Source organism: Periplaneta americana, unplaced genomic scaffold (genome assembly GCF_040183065.1).
Source record: "Periplaneta americana isolate PAMFEO1 unplaced genomic scaffold, P.americana_PAMFEO1_priV1 scaffold_20, whole genome shotgun sequence".
Lineage (NCBI taxonomy): Eukaryota > Metazoa > Arthropoda > Insecta > Blattodea > Blattidae > Periplaneta > Periplaneta americana.
Genome location: NW_027185501.1, coordinates 1,347,503 through 1,353,864, shown reverse-complemented (window position 1 = coordinate 1,353,864; position 6,362 = coordinate 1,347,503).

The following is a 6,362-nucleotide window of genomic DNA, read 5'->3' as shown; positions in this document are numbered from 1 at the left end:
TGGATGTTATCAGGGCCAGGGGAGGTGTCAGGGGATGTGTCTAGTGCCGCCTCCAGCTCCTCGGATGTGAACGGTGCATTGTAGTCTTCAGTGTTGTCAGATTGAAAATTTAGGTTTCGTTTTTCTGCAGTATCTTTGATTTTCAGAAATTCCGGGTCGTAATTATTTGAGCTGCTTATTTGTGAAAATGTGGTAGCAAATATTTCAGCAATGTCTATTGGACTGGTGGTCGTTACTCCATTGTTTAGAAGACCCGGAATTACAGAACTACGTTTCCCCATTATTCGACGGACTTTGCCCCATATGGTGTTAGCAGGGACGTTGTGTTTCAATGAACTGACGTAATTTGTCCAGGACGTCTTCTTAGCATCGCATACAATGCGACGAGCTTTGGCTCGAAGACGTTTAAACTGGACAAAATATTCTTGGGTCGGATGGCACTCAAATTGGCGTAAAGCACGTTTGCGGTCACGGATTGCATCTCTGCAGGCATTCGTCCACCAGGGAACAGAGAAGCGTTTTGGCCTGCAGGACGACCGGGGGATAGATAATTCCGCTGACTTTATAACCACATTTGAGAAATGGTCTACTACGGAGTCCACATTTTCATGTCCGTTATCATCGAATGATATGGACTCCGAAAATCCGATCCAGTCCGCCTTTTTAAGAACCCAGTCTGGAGATCGAGATTCCGCCGGACGTAAAGCGGACATACGCATTCGAATAGGATAGTGGTCACTACCATGTAGGTCGTGAATCACAGACCATTCGAAATGCGTGGACAAAACTGGGCTACAAATGGAGATATCTATCATGGAGTATGTACCGTAAGCTAAGGAGAGATGTGTTGCTTCCCCTGAATTCAGGGTAACAAGATTTAGACGGGTACATACCTCTGCTATTTTATTTCCTCTGTCATCATCGGAATTTGAGCCCCATGAGTGGCGGGATGCATTAAAATCCCCCACTACCAGATATGGAGCAGGTACCTGCGAGAAAATGTCTTCAATGTCATGCACTGTAAAAGGTGTGTCTGGGGGTATATATACAGAGACTATTGAAAACTGGAAGGAAGGTAGAGTGACTCGAGCGGCTATGCATTGATGTGGGCTGTTGATGTTGATAACAGAGGAAAAGATACTTTGGCGGAATAGGAGAGCACAACCTCCGTTGGCACGAATACCGACAAGGTGTTCGTACCGGTGAACGTATTATCCCGAGATACTTAGGGAGTTTTCGGGCCGAAGGTGTGTCTCCTGGAGACATAAAATAGCAGGGTTTTCATGATAGATCAATTGCTGTAGTTCTGTATATCTGCTGCGTACACCGTTCACATTCCACTGTACAGTATCAGTCATCAAGAGGAGCTATATCATGTTGGTGGCTTAACAGGAGATCTCTTCTTTTCCTTTCTATGGGAAGATGCTTTTGCCTGCGACTGCTTTGTCTTCGACTCCGGCGACTCACTTGCAGTTCGTCGCACTCCTGATCGCGATCTTGATCGAGGACGTGATCGAGAACGTGATCTCGACCTGCCACCCGAACTAGGAGTGCGACGTTCTGGTGTTCTACTAGGCCTACAATCCTTCTCTGCTGTCATAGCAATAATTTTCTTAGGGACGTAAGGCCTGATGTCGAGTCCACAAGTGTCGTCTGACTCAGCAGTCTGAGTAGCGGCGTCTACATATGTCTGGGTTGCGATCTCAATTCGCTTCCCAGGTATGTTTGTAAGAGGTGGCGTTTGTGTGGTGGCATCGATTCCCTCTGTTGCTCTCTGCAGTACAGACGCATAGGACTTTTCAGTTGCATTCTTTTCTTTATCTAAAATACGCTTACGTGCCTCAAAGAAGCTAATATTTTCCCGGACTCGAAGCTCTTGAATCGTCTTTTCCAGCATATACTTTGGGCAGTTTTTCGAATTTGAAGCATGGTCCCCAGAACAATTCACACAGTGCTCGGCGCCAGTACATGGGGAATCCTCATGGTCTGCACCGCCGCACTTTGCACAGATGATATTGTTTGTGCAACGTTTTTGCGTATGTCCGAACCGTTGGCACCTAAAGCACCGCATTGTGTTCGGCACATACGCACGCACAGGGACACGCTCGTACCCAACAAAGATATATTCTGGCAAGAGAGACGTTTCAAACGTCAGAAAGACTGTGCTCAGGGGTTCAGTCCGTCCGTCCCGCTTCCGTATTAAACGGTAAGCCTTGGACACAGACTGTTCCGCCAGCTCTAATTGGATCTCTTCATCTGATAGACCATCTAGAGAATCTGTATGCACAACTCCTCGCGTGGTGTTAAGCGAGGGGTGTCGTTCAACTCTGATGGGGTATGACCCCAGCAACTTTGCTTTCAACAGCGTCTCACTCTGTTTTGCAGATGCAGTCTCAACGAGGAGACTACCGTTGCGGAGTCGAGTTGCATTTCTGACCTTTCCAACGAGTCCATCGAGCGCACGTCTCACGTAGAATGGACTAATGTCTTTCATAGTTTTTTCCGTTCCGTCCAACGTGATACTGATAAACTTTGGAGGCGGCACTTTTACAGTAACTTTCTCAGGGTCCAATTCCATGGGAATTTTCGTCATATGACCACCAGTCGTACTTTCTCCTGTCTTATGTTTCTTATTAGTTTTTTCTGAAGGAGGAGAAGAAGAGTGCGTAGAAGCCATTTTGAAACTGCCCCCCCCTACGGAACCGTCGGCGTCAGCCTGCCACCGGGGGGGCGGAAGAAAAATACACCAAAAAAGTCTTCTCGGTCTGTGCCGGCCGTGGGGACCCCCCCACAGCCCGATCCCAAGCAACCCACTTCACGCAAGTTACCCTTCAAACTGGTCATTACACACCTAATGGCAAGTCTTACACCAGAGGCGTGTCGCAGTTTTATGCCCCTACCACGGGAATAACCGCCCGTGGCTCCCCACTTTACACTGAATACAAGTGCCAGACTACTGCGGCTAACTCCGACCGACCCCCCAAAGCCGGAGCAATCCGAGACCGCACGCAGCTTCAGGGGACTTGTGGTTGATTACACTGCGACACCCATACGTCAGCGGTAACACGTCGGAGCGATATATCCGCCCCGGCGAGCGGAGTCGGTCACCGGGATGTTTAAGTCGCTCCGGGCCCCATTGGGGTTCTACGTGAGTGTACTTGACTACTGGTCCGGGCTCCGCACCTAGACTTGCATATAGGGGCAGTATGAAGGGTCCACTATTGCTTCGTTGCTGGGCGCCCTGTCGGGCCACACAAGTTGGAAGTCGCGCTCGAAACCGTGGGACAGGACCACGGAGATAGGAAAGATCCCCGCTGGTGAGACGGGAGTTATAAACCTAAGAAACTTAACCTAATAATAGATATAAGAATTAGAAGGGGAAGAAGAATAAAGCCTCATCAGGCATTGTTAACAAATCCCGTCATGGTGGCGGACGTGGCAAGAACAAAAACAGCGGGGATGGAGAGGTGAAAATGGTTGTGATGATGTGGTGGGCGTTCCGCATGCAATGGTGGCCGGCGGAGAGAAATAGTGATGAAAAAGAAGAGAGAACGTAGAGGAGTGGTTGGTGATAGGATGAAAAATGGCCGAAAAGAAGAGCACGAGAACCACCATTGCACCCCCCGGTCACCACTTGGAGGAACCCACCTCGACCGGACAGGGGGTTGTGCAAGTTAGGTAAGTAATTGTATATTGTTATTATGAAAAACTCTTCTGCCGTGCTGATAAGATGTGGATTATTTACTGTCTTTAATATTTTCAAAGTTTTATGAATACTATTGAGTTCATGGCCAGAATCAATGAGATGAGTGGCAAATTTTGATTTATTTCTGTTATTAAAGAAATCCGATTTATGTTCTTTGAACCTTGTTTGAAAATGTCATTTTGTCTGGCCTATATATTTCTTATTACAATTTTTACAGTCCAATTAATATATACCACTTTGTGAAAATCTGTTCTTTTTTCTGAATCTATTAGGAATTATATTATTTAATTTATTGTTAGTTCTATATGTGATATTTATATTTTATTTAAAAAAAAAGCTGAAATTTGATTGTTGACTTTTCCAAAATATGTCATAGAATGCCAAGTGGTGACTTTTTTGGATTGTATGGGTTGTAAGGTGGTGAATGTTTTGTTTTCTAATTTCCTGATTCTATTCCGAATATAGTTCTGTATCATGTTCTTGTTAAAACCATTTTCTATAGCAAGTTGTATTATATTATGTTTACGTTCATTGTTATAAGTTGTTTGGTTTAGTGGTGTGTTTATTAAACGGTCAATTAGGTATCTAAATTTACATAACTTGTGGGAGTATGGGTGATTGGATGTCTTGTCTATAGTATAATTGATGGACATCGGTTTTCGATGAAATTTTGAATTGGTTATTTTAATGTTTAAGTCAAGGAAGTTAATGCTTCTATGGGTTTCTTCTTCAAAAGTGAATTTTATGTTTCGGTGTAATATATTGAAAGAGTTAACAATTGATTCAGACGTAGATGTGCTACTGTGTATAATTAACGTGTCATCTACATATCGGGAATAAATTTTGATACTATGTTGTGGTTGTATACTTGGAATGTTTTTATTTTCAAGGTCCTGTAAGAAAATTTCGGCTATAAAGCCTGAAAGGGAGCCACCCATGGCTAAACCTTTTGTTTGTTCATATATTTTATTATTGAAGATAAAGTAATTTTGATGCAAAGAAATATGTAATAAATTTTCTAATTGCTTGACTAAATCTGGGTTAATTTTAAGGTCTAATAATTTTGTGACAATAATCTGAATACTTTCATCTATGGGAATATTCGTGTAAAGACTTTCGGTATCCAGGGATAACATCTTATCATGTTTATTGACTTTTAGTTCATAGGTACATCCTTCCCCCTTGTATTAAAATTTAATTTAAGTCGTTGCCGTGAGTGGCGCCATAATGACACTTCTTCAAGATGGTAGTTGACATTCGTCAGAAGCCATGTGCTGTGAGAACGGGACAGTGGGAAACATTCACAAGAGGTTGAAAAAAGGTGTATGGAGATGCAGCTGTCGATCATAGTACGGTTAGTCGGTGGGCAAGCAGATTATCTTGTGAAAGAGGCCACGCCAATATTCGGGATACTCCTTGCAGTGGAAGACCCTGCACTGCACGAAGTCCTGACATAGTGCAGAGCTTTAACAACATGGCTGTGGCTGACAAACGCGCAACAGTGAAAGAACTGTCACTCCAAGCTGGAATAGAAGAAGCAATTGTGTGCAGAGTATTGAAACAGTTGGGGTTAAAAAAGGTTTGTGCCAGGTGGGTTCCGAGGATGTTAACAGAATCCCACAAAGAAACCAGAAAAACAGTGTGCAGCGAACTTTTGGACCAGTATGAGAATGCTGGAGATGAATTTCTTGCAAGAATTGTGACAGGAGGTGAAACATTGCTCCACGATTTTGATCGGAGATAAAGAGGCAGACAATGGAGTGGCATCATGCAAATTCACCGAAGAAAAGAAACTCAAAACTGCGCCTTTGACAGGAAATGTTATGGCTACTATGATTTTCGATTCAGAAGGACTCTTGCTTATGGACATTATGCCACAAGGAACCACCAATAATTCTGATGCATGTGTGACAACTCTCAAGAAACTTCAAGCTCGACTGAGTCATGATCGACGACATTGGCAGAATGTTCTGCTATTGCATGACAACGCATGGCAACATGTCAGTCATAAGACCACAGACCAGATCAGAAATCTTGGATGGACAACACTGAAACATACGCTTTACAGTCCTGATCTGGCACCATGCGATTACTGTCGCTTTGGTAAACTGAAGGAACGAGATTTGAAGATGATGACTTCCTCGTGCACGCTACTAAAGAGTGGCTCAGACGTTTTGGTCCAGACTTTTATCGTGCAGGTATACAGGCCCTCATTCCAAGGTGGCGTAAGGCAGTTGAAAAGTGCGGGGATTATGTGGAAAAGTGACGTATTGTTCCTGAAGAATGTATCTACATTCTATGAGAATAGCAAAGCTGTAGGATAAAAATGTAATTTTTAAATAAATATTGTGGATTACTTTTGGAGTGATCCTCGTAGCAGTCAATCCCTCGTCCAGCATTGCTTGTAAAATAAACTTCTTTCTAGTCCCAAAATAGATGCATACTGTAGATATCAGGACATGATCATTAGATTGAAAACACGTTTTTACATAATGAAGTAATTTATAATCTTTTATTGTTAGTCATAAAACTGTAAATTTGTGTGTCAGTGATGTACGTCATTTTAATAAGAGTCCAAAAGTAGAAATTAAAATTCTGAGGAGGATGGGCATAAACCCTGGCACAAATACCACCGCACGATTTGTTGCATCAGTGG